This window comes from Grammomys surdaster, unplaced genomic scaffold, assembly GCF_004785775.1.
Source record: "Grammomys surdaster isolate TR1022 unplaced genomic scaffold, NIH_TR_1.0 125818, whole genome shotgun sequence".
Taxonomy (NCBI): Eukaryota; Metazoa; Chordata; class Mammalia; order Rodentia; family Muridae; genus Grammomys; species Grammomys surdaster.
The window spans coordinates 251,875-269,740 of NW_021620648.1; the positions used below are offsets into that span (position 1 = coordinate 251,875).

General features: G+C 46.4%; 1 pseudogene; it reads right to left on the minus strand.

The window, feature by feature from the left end:
- Positions 1-4,301: 4,301 nt before the first annotated feature.
- On the minus strand, positions 4,302-4,531 carry LOC114640427 (annotated as a pseudogene).
- Between the last annotated feature and the right edge of the window lie 13,335 nt (positions 4,532-17,866).

The window sequence follows — 17,866 nt, forward strand, 5'->3', positions numbered from 1 at the left end:
AGAGAGAGAGAGAGAGAGAGAGAGAGAGAGAGAGAGAGAGAGAGAGAAATACGGGGTCTGGCTTAGTTTTCTAAAATCTAAAAATTGCCCTATCTTCATGACCTACTTCCTCTGAAAAGACCACACCTACTCCAGTAAAATCACACCTCCTAACTCTTTTAAACAGTGACCAAGTAATAAAATCTTTGAGCCTATGGGAGCCATTCTTATTCAAACCACCACACATATACTTCACATACACTTCATTCCTTCATTCCTTCATTCATTCTGGGACTTCTGTTCCTTCAGAAACCCTAGTACAGTCAAGAAAAGACTTAATACCTTCTGGTGGGCCTCTTAATTGTTAAGGGTAATATTATGGCACTAGCCTTGAGTACTTCGTTGAATGGATACTATGACAGTCATTCAGGTTGGAGACAGCAGCCTATAAGTGGCATGGGCTTTGGTTGAAATGAAAAGATGACCAGGATAGGAACTGGTGGAAGAAGTCATTCATGGAAGAAGGCTTAGGCACAGGTAGAGGAGTGTGGTGGGAACACACAAAGAAAGAACAGGTTTCATATGTTCAGGGACTAAGATTCTAATACTCAACAGTTTGACCTGTTCTGTGCAGTCAGGAGTTACCCTCAGTTGCCTCCAGATCTACAGTCATCCACGGTCAGTAGACATCCACTCACCCCACTTAATGATGCTTAAAGGGTATTAGAAAGGAGTATGGGTGAATCATATGTTTGAAACAAACACATGGAAGAGAAGTTTTCATGAAAGCAGAAAGCTACAACCGGAAATAAGAAGTAGCAACACGACTCAGCTCTGGTCCCACATACATTCCTAGGGACACTGCGAAGGAAATGGACTTATACATATTAAATATTATATATACTAAAGTATGTGTTCACACACAAGCATTTATTTCTGCTATATAAAACATGAACAACATAGGTTTGACAAGTGTCTGCTTAACTCTGTCAATGAAGACACACAATGTAGTAAATAAATAGTTTGAAAATCCTGGCATGGGATTTCTTCCCTCGTTAGACCCTTTATATTCCCGGATAAGAGACACACACAGCCGTTATATTTTCAAATATTCCTTAAGCAGCACAATAGCTGGGCAGCTGCCTACCCTCCATGCTGTTAGAATCTACCTTCCTATCCATCACTCAAGTCATTACTTACTGTGTTTCATCTGGGCTGCTCTTAGCTCCAACCAGGCAGCCCTCTGGGCCACCTTCTCTGGGTCCCTAGCCCATGACGGGTCTCTTTCTCCTGTACATTCTTCTTCTATCCCATGGTGGCTTCTTTCCTCTCCTGCCCTTTCTCTTCCTCATGGTCCCAAGCCTGTGACATCGTAACCCCACCTACCTCTCTTCTGCCCAGCTATTGAGTACCGCCATCTTTACTCACCAATCAGAATTAACTTGGGGGGGAGGGTGCAGACTCTCTCATTTTTGAGGCAAACAGTTTTGGGAGCTCCAAATTAGCATTACAACACAAACAATATTAGGCCAACCCGCTACAACCCAATGCGGAGTATGGAGGAAGAGAAACCTACCGCTGGCTTGAACTACTTGGCTTGGCTATCTAGACTTAGAAAACCAACCTGAAAATGGCCGAAGCCCTGGACTTGTGCTGGCTAAGCACACTATGATGCTTGCCTCCTCACACACAGGTATCACTCCGGACCTTACTATTAAATCTCTCTTCCCACACATTATCACACCTAACATATATTTGTAACCACTCAGTGATTGTCCTCAGATTATCCCGCTCACATCTCTCATACCAGGCTGCTTACCATGTGACCTCACCACGGAGAGAGAAGACGGAAAGGCGGGTCTGGTGGAAAAGGCATTTCTGTTCCTGTGTGCTCTGAAAGGGTGACTGAGTTTGCTCTCAAACTGAACTGCAATACCAGGGAAAGTCTGCTTGTAAGCTAAGTCCCACACAGAAAGCAGAAACATAAGAAACAAGAAGCCAGGTACAAACCCTGTAAGAAGAAGACTTGGGGGTTTGCTGTGAGCATCTGTCGGACTTCACTTATGGCAGGATGAAATAGGCTGGGCTCTCTTGGGAGGCTCTGTCCAGCTCTAGCACGCTGGGATCCTGGGATACGCCACTCAAGTAGATCAGTGGGAGCTACTGAGCAGGGGCCTGAGTGGAGTAGATGCTGCTTCTCAAATTTCAATCTGCATAGAAGACACAGCTTCGCAGGGCTCTTGTTAAAATGCAGACTCTGGTTCATATGGTATAAGAGTAGCTCTTTCTCACAGCCCCCCAGGACTGGCCAGTGTTGCTGATCCATGGACCATACCTTAAGAAGCAAAGGCTGGAAGCACGGTAAACCTGGAGTTAAAAGTCCCCAGCCGGGCCACTGTTTATTTTTTCTGGGCAGCACTCCATTCTTTAGCAAAATAGAAACAGTTTTAAATACATAGTTGCCAGTGGCTATCACAAGGCTCTTGGGAAACAATATATCTGAAAACCTTGGCACTCTGACATGGCTTATATGTGTCCGGTTAGGGTTGTTTTTCGGGGTGCTAGGTTTCGCCCTCAAAGGCTGACAGCAGGTACAGCTGCCCTGTGGCAGGAGGTTGGGACTGATGGCATGATAGCAGCTTGCATCCTTGCATTTGTTCTAAGGATGCTCATGGGAAGCAGTTTCCGGGAAGCAGTTATTTGCCGAGCCAAATGCTTGTGTCTCTCCCTCCGCCCTCTGATTGCTAGCCTGCCTATGCTCTTGGCTCTGGCCCAGAGATGCCACATGGCTCCCAGCTGTGCTGGGACAGCAAGACACATTCCTTCCTCTCCCAACTGTGGGCTCTCCCTTTTGCTCACCACAGGCCCAGAGCTGGAATGCTGCAGTGAGCAGTTTTCCCCCTCTGCTTTTTGTCCTAGGACATCCAGTGCCCTCTTACCCTCATGCTCCAGTGCCCTCAGCCCGGCCAACCCCCCTCATCAAATCCTTATTTTAGGAATACAACCCATGTTTGTGAATCATACCGGGAGTAATCTCAGCTTACTGAGCCAAGCCAAGATGAGACCCCAACTACAGAGGTCTGTTTGTTTCTAAAGGGCAACATTTTTGGAGGGTCCAAGACCCTAACGAAGCCCTGGTCATCTGTGTTCTCCGTTGGCCGTACCAAGCTTGCTTGACTCCCTAGCTCATCTCCACCTGCTTGGGTGTGTTTGTAAAAACTTGGACCATCTCTTTTGATTTTCCTGGGCTGAGGTGAAAACCAGGCAAGTCTGCCTTTATCGGCCACTTAGTTTGAGCACAACCATCATCATCCGCAATATGCTTCGCATGTGACGACCGCAGTGGGTGGTGATGCTCACATGTGGACAGAGAACCCTGCTGTGACTGAGAGAGATAAAGCCCCAGTCCCATCAGATTCCTACACACACCTAGGGAAGATGGATTTACTATATATATATTAAATATACATACTACTATATGTATATACTGGGCAATGACCACTCTCCTCTCAATAGCTATAGTCCCTCCTACCCCTTCTCTCTCATTCAAGCAAATCTTGCCCAGGTAAAAGAGAAAAATAAGGAGGATCCTGATTTGCTCTGATTATCATTTTTAACTGTTCTTACGTTTCAGTCCTTTACAAACCTGAGTAGCAAGTCTCAATACAGACTTTGTGTGCTCCAGTCTTCGGGCCGGACACTGCCTGATCGAAAAGGGGAGCTGCCTTTCTGAGGCAAACCTGCTGAACAGCTGTTGTGTGCCAGGCTGTGGCCTTGGAAGCTCCAAGGGTAAGCGAGAGAGATTCCTGATGCAGCACCTGCTAGGGAAAGGCAGCTGGTGTCCTATGGTAGCCCTCCTTGGCTGAGTGTCCCCCTCCAATGCTAGCCCTCCTTGGCTGAGTGTCCCCCTCCAATGCTAGCCCTCCTTGGCTGAGTGTCCCCCCCAATGCTAGCCCTCCTTGGCTGAGTGTCTCCCTCCAATGCTAGCCCTTGGCTGAGTGTCACCCTCCACCTTTTCCTTTTCCTTCCTAGATGAGACTTGCTGCTTTTTAAAGTTTATCCCAGAAACCAACTTTGGAGTTTCTCAATTATTCTATCTTTCCTGACTTGTCACTATACATTGACATTTATTCTTATTTATATTTAAATATTTAAACACATTTAATAGTTCTCATCATAACTACATTTTTTTGTCCATATAATTATTGTTTATTGAGGGAAACTACTCCTTAGCCCACATATTCATGTCTCATAGTTCAGGCACACAGGTCAGCAATGAACTTCTAAGGAGCGCAATCCAAAGAATTCTTTGCATTCTGGAATCACTTCGAACTCTGAAAGACACCAGCCTTCCTCATCTCTTCAAAGTCTTTCATGGAATCATAGTTTCTGTAGAAATCCGCATACATCTTCTTTCTTGGTTCAGCCATGCCAAACTTATAGGCAGCAGCAACTCCCAGGACCACAGTGATTGCGCCAACAATATGAACCTGCAGACGTTTGGCCAGAAGACCACGCATCTGTGTTTCGGCAACAGCGAACCGGAACTCATGGTAGTCAATGTCCTTTACAGCAACGTCCTTCCCGGTTCTCGGAGAAACGGAGAGCCTTCATAGCTACATTTTTAAACTTTTTATCTAATTATTTATTTAGATTTATTATTGCGTTGTGTTTATTTGTTTTGGATGTTTTGCACCACTTATCAAGTTTGTGCCTGACACCCAAGGAGGTGAACTTCCATGTGTGTACCGGGAATCGAACCTGAGCCCCTTGCAGGAACAAATGCTCTTAACCACTGAGCCAACTCTTGAGCCTTATGGCTACAATTTTATATGTGTGTGTGTGTGTGTGTGTATGTGTGTATGTGCTCATGCTTGCATGAATGCTTTTGTGTGTGTGTGTGTACAAGCATGTGTGTGTGTATGCCTGTGTATGATGCAGGATCTTGTTCTATAGACCAGACTTGCCTAAAACTAACTGTTACCTTAGGCCAGCCCCCACTCACACGGCACACCTCGGCCTCCCAAGAGCTGGAGTTACCATCCTGCCACACCATGCCTCGCTCATGGCTACTCTTATACATACTTTGTCATGTGTTCTTGAAAAGAACGTGTCTCCTGTGGTTTGCGGCATGGAATTTCATACACTTCAAACCAGCACTTGCTAATAATTTCCACTAAAAGGATGTGTATTCTAACTAAATCTTTATGGTTTCGTGCTTCTAAAAAAGAATTTCTCCATTAGTATGTCAAATATTGCTACAGATATTGTACAGATATTTTAGTATGTCTCAAAATGCTACATGTATTTAGAGTAACTGTCCCTCTGGTCTAACGTCCTAAAGTTAGCTTGATAAGGCTTACTGTTGTTTCATCTTCTTGCTATAAATGTGGTCTGACAGTATGATCGTATCAACTTTCTTGTCTCATACTTTTAATATAGTGTTTTTGTGGTGTATGAATTATGCACAAAGCATAGATGGAGTTTTACAATACACACACACACTTCCCACAATCTCTATCCATCACATGCTATCACGGAGACATATTTATATTTTAAAATAGCCCATATGCCCGAGGCAGTGGTATACAATGTACAAATCAAACCTGGGAGTCTCTGCTCTTTAGTAGGGTTTGCTTTGTGTTATACACATTCCCTTTCATAAGCGCTTGTTTGGGGGTTCTAGCAGGAGGGTGCAGCTACTGAACACTCTTGACTGCCGAGTCTTCCTCCTCAGATAAGGATACCCTCTTCTATCTGAGCTCATAGCTTTGGGAGAGAGACACAGCTAGGTGGGAAAGTTTGAACACCTAGTCAGCCAGATCAATCAAGACAACCCTGGCGCCTAGTGGGGTAACAGATGTCACAGCCAAATGGCTTTCACCTCCCACATTTACTTTCTTAATATCCCTGAGTGTTAAGCAGGAGGGGTCCAGAGAATGGAGGGTGTCGCCGCCATCCCCAGGAAAATGAACGTGGATAAGCTCATTTCCCCCGAGTCCTGGCTTTGGAACTTGCCTTATCCTCCATCGCAAGAGCAGACACCCCGTCTGTCATTTCATCTCTTCACCTTCAATCTGTTTATGGACCTCTGCTCCCCACTTCTGGGTTCACACCAGCAGGTAGGAGGAACACACAGGGAGTTGACTCAACTCCGTCATCAACACAATGAGACTCGTTGGCATCTGGAGAGAAGCCTCTGTCGTCGTTGCTCTGTCTCTCCTGTGTGCGGTTGGAGCTTTTCCCATCTACAACCCTCCCTCCCTGCATGTACAGACATACAGGTACACACAGACAGACACACACACAGACATACACACAGATACAGATACACACACAGACACACACACAGAAAGACATACACATAGATACAGATACATACACAGACACACACATTACCGACACACACAGATACACACAGAGACAGACCAACAGACACACACACAGATGCATATACACACAGAGAGACAGACAGACACACATACACAAGCACACACATACACACATACAGACATTCACACAGATACAGACACACACAGGCACACACAGGCACACAGACTCACAGACAGAAACACACAGACATACACACAGATACAGACATGCAAGACACACGCACAGATACATACATACACATAGAGAGAAAGACAGACAGACACACCATAGAGACAGGCATATAGGTACACACAGACACATAGAAACACACAGACATACAGATACAGATACACACACACTGACACACACACAGACACATACACACACATAGAGACAGTCAGACACACAGACAGACAAGACAGACACATACCCACACACACTTGTGCCCACAATTTCTATGCAGCCCATCAAATTCTATCACTGAGGGATATTTTAAAAGAATTCATATGCCAGAGGTAGTGGTGTACATTTTGATTCCCAGAATTGGGGAGGCTGAGACTGAGGGATTGCAAGTTCAAGGCCAGCCTGGGTCCAACAGGGAAACCCCACCTAAAAAGAAAAACAAAACAAAACTTAAAAAGAAGCACTCATGGTATGTCTTGGAATATACCAATATGTGGTAGGTCTTGGAATCTCATGCTTTCTCCCAATCCAGCCTGAGGTTAGACCTCGCCATGGGGTTAGGGTTAGGGTTAGGGTTAGGGTTAGGGTTAGGGTTAGGGTTAGGGTTAGGAGGAGAAAAGCACATGGGGAGGAGAAAGCACTTCTGAAATTCCTAGCCCACTAGCCTAGTAGCTGGAGATTGGAAATCATGTATGGGGCTATGATCTGGGAGAAGCAGAAGCCCCAAACCCTTGAAAAGTCAAGGCTAGACTGTGCCCCAGACTTCTGCAAGAAATGCAATGTGGTTATGTCCACAGAGGGCACTAGGCTTCCTCAACAACCGACTATACTGCCTGTCCTGACAGCTACTCTGCCTTGGGCTCTGTTACTGGGAGCCTTTTTTGAGCATAACCAGGTATCAGGTGCATTTCAGGGACCCAAAGAAACATGAGCATCAAACGGGGGGGGGGGGGCCGGGAGGGGGCAGTGACCAACGGGGTGCTGGTCTTTGCTGCTTTGTGGGTTCTTCTTTTTCCCACCCTTCACCCCCACCCCCAGCTTTCCCCTATCACTAAGTGGGAGAGAAAGAAGGCTAGAATGGGGGGAGAGTTAGAGACCCATGACTCTAATGTCTTTCCTTTTTGTTTCCTCTTAACGCACGACTAACAAACCACAACCACACCCCTAAACAACCAACAATCGCCAACCCCAGACACTCAGGGCTCTAGCATTTATATACCCTCTGAAAAGTCCCCTAGAATTCCAAATGTCACACAATTACAGAAACTATCTGGCAAAACCACACCTCTGCTAGAGCACGAAGCAAATCAAAGTCAGCAGCTGTGGGTAATCCAAAGCAGCCCCATATCCCACACCTGGGATTAAAACAAAAGCACATTCTTATAATATTGCTGTATTTTTTAAGAAACCAGAATTCTGGAATTGTCGCTACAAGGGGTTTTGTGATGTTTCTGGGATCATAACTACCTTTCCAGTCCTTTCCGAGCTGGCAGCCGCTGAAGACTGGCTCATCAGAGACCCTGAGTTGTAAAGATGTCTGTTGTTGCTTGAAACCTTTCCTGAAAAATATTACTGAAAAATAATACGCCCACAGAATTCAATAACCCAAGCTGCTACCTTGAAGCAATTTCTAGACTACGGCCTGTAGCCAGTCATCTTAGTTTTTAGTTCTCCAAGCCACAGTGAGCAGCAGGTACTGTGTGGGTGGGCATAGCTAAGCAACCCTTCCCTCTTCCTAAATCACTCAGGTCCACGGGTGATGACACGGAGCTCGGGCTCTGTAGACCGCTCATCTGAAAGAGCAACCAAGCACCGTCTTCTCTTCAGGTCCCTTCATCCTTTATTTTAGCTCACCCCACCCTGTCCTTAGTGGAGGGTGACGTAGGGCTGAATTTCAAGACCCCTTATACCACTGGGTGTGTCAGGTCGCCTCTGCGTGCTGCAGAATACAATCTAGACCTTTCACTAGCCACACTGACATAACCCGTGTCACTCATTGCTTGACTGAGAACATCGTTGAGACGGGACTGGAGCCTCGTGGAGATCATAGGCGCTCTCTCTGCCCTCTTTTAGTTGTCACGTTCCTATCTCCTAGGTTAGAGTGGGGAACAGAGCCATGGGAGCAGGAGCGAGGGTGCACAGAGTTCTCCAGCGCGCACCAGCAGCACCAATGCCTGCTGCTCGTTCGATCTGTATAAGTAAACAGCTATGGAAGAAAATCTCTCAGCAGGGCTGTGTGGGTGGGTTCCTTCCTGCCAGCACCAGCAGTTAGAGTAATTGGGCCGATTACTGATTACCGCCATGGCAGGTGAGCTGTGTAATTGCGCCCGGGGTGGGGTGGGAGGCAGACCTGAACCTACCCAAGCGAGTTTAGGAAACTGAAAACCGTGGTTCTCCTGCACCTGGTGCCTCAGGGTGGCGGCGTCTGTACCAGGAGCACCTGGAGCTGGGGTTAGGACAAGGGTGGAGGTGCTGGCGTGCAGTAGGAAGCTCTAACTTTGGGTTACTTGCTTACAGTAGGTTTCTAAGCTGACTGTGAGGCTATCAAACTCTAGGACAAGCCTGTAGTGTCTCCAGACATCAAACCAGAGAGGATCCGATGGTGGCTGCCTATCTGCACTCAGGCTCCAATCCCCCACTGCCCTTGCTTGCCTACATGACTGGTACAAAGGTCTCACTAAAGGCTTCATGCCATGCTCGCAGGCTCATGGAAATTCATGGAGGGACCAGACAGCTTGGACTGATGTCAATGTAGCCTGTGGGCTTGGGAGGACAGCAACGTCTGAAGGGGCTTGAGTTCAACTCCCCCCTCCCCACCACCACACACCACACACCACACACACTGGCCACATTGGCCTGGGTCTCTCACTCCATCTTAACCTGGTTTTCCTGTGGAGACCAGGGAGACTTACTGTGCAATTTGGGGGACAAATCTTTTTCTGGGGCGGGGGGCGGGCGATGTTCCTCTAGGTCAAGTGGGGGTGTAGGCCACAGGGTAAAGTAAACAAGTTGAGCTCTGGGAAGAGCTATCCTTACCAGTGGTGTGAGGTTGAAGGCGAGGGCCCAGTATTCTGGGCCAGGCCACATAGAATCGTCTGGAGGAAGGAGAGAATGGCCTTCAGCCAAAAGATGTGTTCCCCAGCTTTTGTCTGGGATTTAGTCGGCCTTCTTGCTCCTGATTGTCCATAAAATCTCACAAGCTGGGGAATCTTCATTCCAGTATTCTCAGGGCTGGGACGGGTGTGGGCTTGGGCAACAGGTGAGTAGTAAAACTTTACCTCTTAGAGCCCGAGAGGCGACAGATGTTCTCCTGTGCTGACATCAGAGTCACTCAAGGACCGTACCTGTCCTAATAATGATTAGCTCTCACCAGGATTCACATCTTAGTATCTGATTATCCCCAAGCCTCCCTGAGATCCTTTAAGGCTAAGGAGGATATTTTGGGAGAAGAATGTCCTTATTTAATCACGCTGAAAAAAAAAATTCAGCATGATTCTTGCTGTTCTAGTAAATTTATCAATTCCCTGTAATTTTCTTGACCCAAAAGATAACACGCTGTGCTCTTAAAGAAAGCTCCAACCACATCCTTCCCCATACTCTGTCTCTTTCCTGTCCCTCTCTGAACCCAGCCTTGCATCCCTGGCAGAGTGACTGGGCAGCCCGAAATTCAAGACATGGTTTCCATTATGCTGAGTATGTAGACCCGTGCTTCCATCTCTGGGAAGCCCCTACTGTTCCCAGGCTAGATACTTCCACAGTGACATATAATAGCTCCAAGTTCATTTTCCCAGTCATTCTCCTGTCTCAGGAGTATCCTTGAGCTGAGAAGTCAGTGTGTGAGCCTTGTTGTCCTTTTCCTAAGCATTTTGGCCCCTCTTCGGTGCTCACCGGTATGGACACGGCTGTGGTGAGTTCCAGGCTTAAACATGGTCCTCGCTGAGTCCACACACAGCCGTGTCTGGAGACTTCACAGCAACGTGAATGTGCCTCCTGAACACTGGCTATTCTGAGCATCCTCTGTGCCCCCCTGAGATCCACTCTCTACCTTTTTTTGCCCTGTTTGAGCCGAATCAGGTGCCCCGAGCTGGACTGGATCTTCTTGAGCTGGTTGGGCAGCTTGAGTGGACTTAGGAGAAAAGGCATCAGAATGGGATCTGAGAACAGAAGCGGAGAGTGAGCAAACATCCATCCATCTTGTTCCTCCTGCTTCATAGCCATTCCCCATATGCTGCCCCTGATGGGACCATGTTCTCCATGTTTCTAGTACCTGTTGGGCCCTGGCTACCTATCCCTGCCTCACCTCACCGGCCATGCTGGTCAAAATGGCAGGTGGCTCCCGCCATCCGTTTTCATCCCGGTAACCTCCCCGAATGCTTTTTAATCAGTGGATGAGAGGTGGAGGCAGGAGGATGAAGAGGAGTTCAAGTTCCTCCTTGGCTACAAGTGAGTTCAAGGCCAATCTGAATTACAGGAGACCCTGTTTCAAAAAAAAAAAAATTCTGGCATGGTGTTATATGTCTGTGATCCCAGGATTCAGGAGACTAAGACAAAACAATCAAGAGTTCAAAGTCACTGCTGTATGCTTTTAATCCGAGCAGTAGAGAGGCAGAGACGGGTGGATCTCTATTAGTTCAGGGCCAGCCTGATTTACATAGAGAGATACACACCAGCCAAAGCTACATAGTGAGACTGTGTCTCAACAAAATTATCATCATCATCATCATCATCACCAGACTCACATGAGCTGACCTTGAAGGCCAACCTGAACTATAGAAGAAGATCCTATCTCAGAACCAAACAAAAAAGTCAAGACTGAGTTCCTCGGCATGTATGAGAATCGATGACTTTCCCAACCTCAGATTTGTAGGGCTTCTATACCAACGGCTTCACACTCATGCTACCCCAAGTTACAGAACATCTTGCTGTTCCCAAGGTCCCTGAGTTCTTTGCATCATCAGGTTCGTGCTCGTCTGCTGAGCAGAGAACCCTCCTGCCTTGCTCTCTGCTCTGTGTTCACAGAGCAGCACTCAGAGTTATCTTACTGTCCTAGACTTCAGAAGCCCCGGCAGTTGCCCGGGCTTCTTTGTGTAGGTCTTTGTGTAGGCCAAAAAAAAAAAAATACAAAAATCAGTGTGTTAGGCAGGTGGGCTCTTATCTGAAGGCTCGGGGACAAACTCTGCCTTCCTGCTTACTTGGGCTGATGGCAGGATTCAGGTGAAGTCCCTGCTTCCTTGCTGGCTGGCTCCCAGCTCTTTCTCCCCAGGTCTTAAGATAAGCCAGCTTCTTTCCCATGTGTCCCTTTCAAGTAATGGCACACTGGGCTCTCCACATGTTCCCAGTCTCTCTGGCTTGCTCCTCTGTCATGAGCTAGGTAAAAGCTCTGCTTTGGAAAGTGCACATGATGAGATGGAAGGGTATGTCCCTTCTGACGTCTGACCATGAGGGTAGCTCCAGAGGGTGAGAATTGAAAGAACCACCCCAAACTCTCGCTTAGTGTACCCACTGTCCTTTGCTCAGATGTTATCTCTGTGAAACCTTCCCGAGAGTTCACTCGGGTGTGACTGGGTTCGTAACACCTCACCAATGGTTTATTGGGAGTTTGTTTTACTGTATTAATGAGCTCTTGAGGGGAGAAGCTGTGTCTTACCCCTGTATGTGCTCAATAAACAAAAAAAGAAGGAAGAAAGGGGGGGTCAGAGGAAGGGACAGTAAAGGGGATGGAGGGAGGAAGAAGAACCTAAAGTCTGTGTGTGTGTTTGTGTGTGCCTGTGTGTGGTGTGGTGTGGTATGGTATGGTGTGTGTCTGTGTATATTCTCACATGTATGTGTGGGCATGCTTGCCTCTGTATGTGTGTGTGTGTCTGTTCTCACATGTATGTGTGGGCATGCTTGCCTCTATGTGTGTCTGTTCTCACATGTATGTGTGGGCATGCTTGCTTCTGTATGTGTATGTGTCTGTGTTCTCACATGTATGTGTGGGCATGCTTGCTTCTGTATGTGTCTGTGTTCTCACATGTATGTGTGGGCATGCTTGCCTGTGTGGCCAGAGGTCAACATCCAGTGTCTTCCAGTATCATTTTCCACCATGATTTCTGAGACAGGATCTCTCCCCGACCCCGAGCTGGAGCTTATTGTATGAGCCACGAGGATCCGCCATCTTCTCCCTCCAGGGCTGGGGATGCAGATGCCCCCAGATGTTTACATGGGTTCTAGGGAACCAACCTCAGCTCCTCATGCTTGCCCAGCAGGCATTTCACTGATTGATGTATCTTCCCAGACCTGACTATTAACCCTTAGCCTGGTTCAAGGGATCACACTTCTATAAAGCTACTGAAGAGTCCTGCTCATGGCTGCCATACAGCTGTATCATCATCATCATCACCATCATCACCATCACCATCGTCATCCTCTTCCTCCTCCTGCTTCGATTTCCCAATCTGCTTACTCTTTCCTTCTTCCAGGTTTATTTGGAACATTTTCAGACTCAGCAAGAGCCCATGTTCTACACCTTCAGTTCCTAGCCAAGTGTATGATCTAGTCACAGGAAGAACCACTCAAGAGCATCTATCCTTAACAGTCAAGATAGGCAGTTGTCCCCTCTCTCTCTCAGAGCAGGTTCCAGAAAGAAAGACCAGAAAGGACCAATCCTGGAAAGTGTGGGAGCGTTTCCAATTTCAGATGGGAAGTGGGCGGCAGCTCTGGGCAGCATCAGGCTTTGAGAGGGCTGCGGGAAGTCCAGTCTCTTCCTCACCGGGACATCAGACTGTTCTCAAGGTTTCCTACCTTTGGCTTTTATTCCACTGGTTGAAGAGTGAGTGTAGCTCATTCTCTTTCTTTCTCGGGAAGACATGCTTTCCTGTGCACCTCTGGGAAAGCGAGTGGCCCCAAGCCCAGTGGCGCATGCAGCCCCTCAGTCCCTAGCCCTGGTTGCTAGAGATAAAAGTGAAAGTCCTCGTCCACACAGTTGTCTCCCGACAAGTTCCCCCAACTTTTCTCACTGTTGATATTTTCTACATACCCTCACAGAAGACAATTTTTATGGTGCCTGCATTTTAAGTGCAATCACAATGCTTCTGCAGCTAGTACACAGTTTAATTGGGGCCTTATTGCTGTAAAGAGCGTTTCTCTTTCCTACAAACTATCAAACCAGTTTAGGAGCATTTAGCAAAACGATTCTCAAGTAAATTATTGAACTTGTTTGCAGTTCATCCTAGAAGGAGATGAGGTGTTAGTTACTTTAACTCCCCCAGACAGTCTTCCGTTCTTCCTCTCTCCATGTGCAAGGGTGCTTTCCCAGTTCATCTTTCTCCTGCCTAGAGGAAAGCAGGCCTACAGTTCCAGAAGACCTTTGTCACCTTCAGTGCAAGCTCCTCCCCTGCCCCTCCCCCACACCCCTGGTTAGATAGCCAGTGGACAAAACAACTTTGTGCCATTCTTCCAACCTGCCCCAGTGTTGGTCCTTAATGGATACAGTAAGATGACAATTACTGAGTCATTCAGATAGGGGACTGCCACAATGTCCAGGCACAGGAGCCCTTGCTAGTTACAAAATAACATTCTGGGTGGTTACATTGTAATTTACCTGTTAGGATGAACTTTGGAGCATTTATTGAAGTTGTATACAGTGTGTGTGTGTGTGTGTGTATTGATGGCAATAACTTCTCTGTTTATAAGAAAGCCTCAACAGACAGGACTAAATCCAGTGAGTAGAACAGGTGGTCTAAGAAAGACTTTAATGCAGAGACATCCTGTGGGCAACTCTCTTCTGAATTCAGGAGAACCTTGGGGGAGGTCTCTGTCTCCTTGTTCCTGTGCACTCCTAAGGTCATTTCCTTGTCACACATCTTTATCCTGTGCTCTGGACTCTCTCCTCTTACTACCCTGGCTTCTGGGCAGCGCCTAGGTTCACTTAACTGAACAACTGAAATTAATGTCTCTGGAAGTATGGGAATCGTCAAATTTCTCACTGGATGCTTCGGGAAATACTGCGATCGGTTTGGAAAACACTGTTCTACTGTTTCCTCCAGTTGGAGAGATTTAGTAGATCCACCCATTAAAGGTCTTAAGACGTCCTCCATTTAACGCAACATAGCTCACCGCCATGTTTACTGAGTTCCTGCCACATTACGTGTGTTATTCTAAGTACCAGAGCAATGTCAACAAACAGGATAGATATCTGCTGTTTACTTGTAATTAGAAGAGAATCCACAAGTAAAGTGATTGACAGAGTGATATGGTGGGACTGGAGAGATGGCTCAGGGCTTAAGAGCACTGACTTCGGGGTCTGGAGAGATGGCTCAGAAGTTAAGAGCACTGACTACTCTCCCAAAGGAACTGCATTAGGTTCCCAGTACCTGTGTGGCAGCTCACCACTCTCTGTGACTCCAGTTCAAGGGAATCAGACAACTTATTCTGGCCTTCATGGATGCTAAGTAAGTACGTGGTATACAGACATACAAGCAGGCAAAATGCCCATATGCATAAAATAAAACAGCAAAATTATATAAATAATAAATGGGCCCTAACTGTTTCCCTTCTCAGGTTATTGGCTTCCTTTGGGGGAGATTTTGCATCCCAGTAGCTTGGAACCCTAACAGAGAACCACAGGCTTCAGCTAGCAGGGAGGAGAATGCTTCTCTTCTGCCTCAGATTTTTATTTTGAGTTATGAAACACGCCTCACAGTCAACGGCTTTCTTCCATTTGTAAAGGCTATTCGTGTAGATTATTTTTATAAGTTTTCGGTATTGTTATTGCCCACCTGGATCTTGACTGTTGGATTTTTTTTTTTATTACTTCCTAGAAAGTTTGAAAATCACGGGACTGAGTGATAGATGGTCAATAAAATGAAGATCCTTTTATGTGGCTTAAAGGTGTGTTCAGTCCAAAGGACCCATTTCCCATTTATCACTGGCAGAAAGAACAAATGGCTATAGGTGGCAGCTACTTGCATGCCAAAGCCCATGCTGGCCTCCAGGCTCCCTCAGTGTCATGAACCTACCTGTTACACATTTCAGAGACCATGCTGGTATTCCAACCTTCCCAATGGTCCCCAGCTTCTCATTTTTCTTACAACCCTGTTATAATTTCAGCTATGCCATCTCTGGCTCCTCTCCCACTCTCTCCCTCTACTCTCATGGCCAGGTCAAATCTGCTGGCCATGTTCAGTCTTCTACTTCTCCCCCTGCTCTGGACTCCTCCTGTTGCCCCTGGCTGTACTCACCCTCTAATTAAACCTTCTGTTTAATTCTACCTTGGAGTGGTCAAGTCCTCAGTTTATATACAAGGTAACTGTTTTCAGCAACTGTTCTACAAATAAAGGTTAGTGTTTATTACGAGAGGCAATGGGCAGGGCCTTGTTAAAAGAACTTGAAATCCTAAATCAGAAAGAGCCGGAGGACGAGCAGAAGAAGGTGGTACTGTGGGAAATGGCATCGGGTGTTCTGGCCTCTCAGGAGCCAGTCAGGACACGGGCACGTCTTCTTCTGTCTGGGGAGATCTTCGGTTAATTTCCTGCAATCTCATTTTCATTCAAGTAGTGGAAGTGAAAGTAAGAGAGTAAGAACTTTGGGGAAAGGCCGTTCCAGAGTCTAGGAACATTAAGAAATGGTTTCACTATTGTGGCAAACTTGGCTATCAAGGTCAGTATGGGAAAAAAAAAGTTCATGAGAGGGCCCTACATTTCCACAACCTTCTAGCACTTTCTGTGCGCTATGTGCTGATTACTATTTATTTATGTATCGAGATGGGCTCTCACTGTATGTATTTAAGGCTGATCTCAAACTCACAATCCTCCTGCCTCAACCTCCCAAATGCAGTTTTACTGTTCATGGTACCCGGGCTAGGCAGAGCTCCATTGGGTTCAACACTTGCCACCCAAGCTTGAGGATGTGAGTTTGAATCCCCAGAAACCCTGTAAATGCCAAGCGGCTGTGGCTGCCACTTGAAGTCTCAGCACTCAGGAGGCAGAGGCAAGCTGAACTCTGTGAGTTCAAGGCCAGCCTGGTCTACGTAGTGAGTTCCAGGCCAGCTTTGTGAGGCACCCTTAAAAATAATAGAATGCACCTGTTTAGATAATTATGTGGCCATCTCCCCTTTTGAATCTGCTAATAATATTTTTGCTGGTGGACTTAGTTGGCTAATATTTTTGCTTAAGACTTTCCTTAATTAAAAGTACAATAAAGGTGGTCTTGGGTATTTGCTGTAACTTACTGTATACCTGACTTTCTGTGCTCAGGTGTGAGGTGAGCCCCCATCCCCCGTCCTCCTGTTTACTGCTGTGCACGGGTGTAACTTGAAGCCATGCTTCTCAGCTCCCACATCTGCCTCTTACTCCCAGGCTCCAACTTCAAGGCCTGGTGCTCAAGGGTTTGGAAATCTAGAAGTTCAGGACAATTTATAGCCCACAGAGCAACTCTTGGGCAAGGAGGGACCGAGACGTGGTTTCTGTTCTCCTCTCTTATACCCTGGCACACAAGGTCCAGAGGAACGTTCTACCCAGATGGCTCAACCTTCATTGTGTTGTCCATTTTTATTCTGTTTCTTTTTCTTCCTGGTTCCTCCTGCCCCCTATAAAACTCTTTACTTTCCCAAATGAATTGCCTACACCCAAACCTTTGACTCCCGTTTCGGCTTTCTGGAACACCAGTTATGATCCTTACCTTTTATTCAGCTCTTTGGTCTGGTGGTCTCTTTTTGAGAACCTTTGAAAAGCTAACTCAGTTTTTCTCTCCAGCGTATATAAGACCCTTCAGACTTCTGTTTCTTAGTCAGTTTTTTAAAAATTCCATTTCTAGGAACTTAGCCACTTCTAAAATGTCTCGGCATCAAGTTGTCTACTCTGGTTTTTCGACCATTTAATTTCTATGGCATCTTTAGCTGGACCTCTTCATGCTCCTAAACACTTGTTTCTTCTTCCTTCCTGTGTTGATCCATCTTGACAAGGGCTCAGCTGTATTCTTTTTTTTTTTTTTAAGATTTATTTATTTATTTAATGTATGTATGTGGGTACACTATTTCATGTATGTGTGTCTTCAGACACACCAGAACAGGGCATTGGATCCCATTACAGATGGTTGTGAGCCACCATGTGGTTGCTGGGAATTGAACTCAGGACCTCTGGAAGAGCAGTCAGTGTTGTTAACCATTGAGCCATCTCTCCAGCCCGCTCAGCTGTATTCTTAAGGACTCGGCTTTTACACTTCTGCATTACATAGTTTAAATTTTTAAAATTTATGGTCTGTTAACTTAATTTCATGCAATTTTAAAATAACTCATTACTTCCCTCCCCCATTACACAGGACACTCATCATACTAATTTTGAAATTTAGAAAT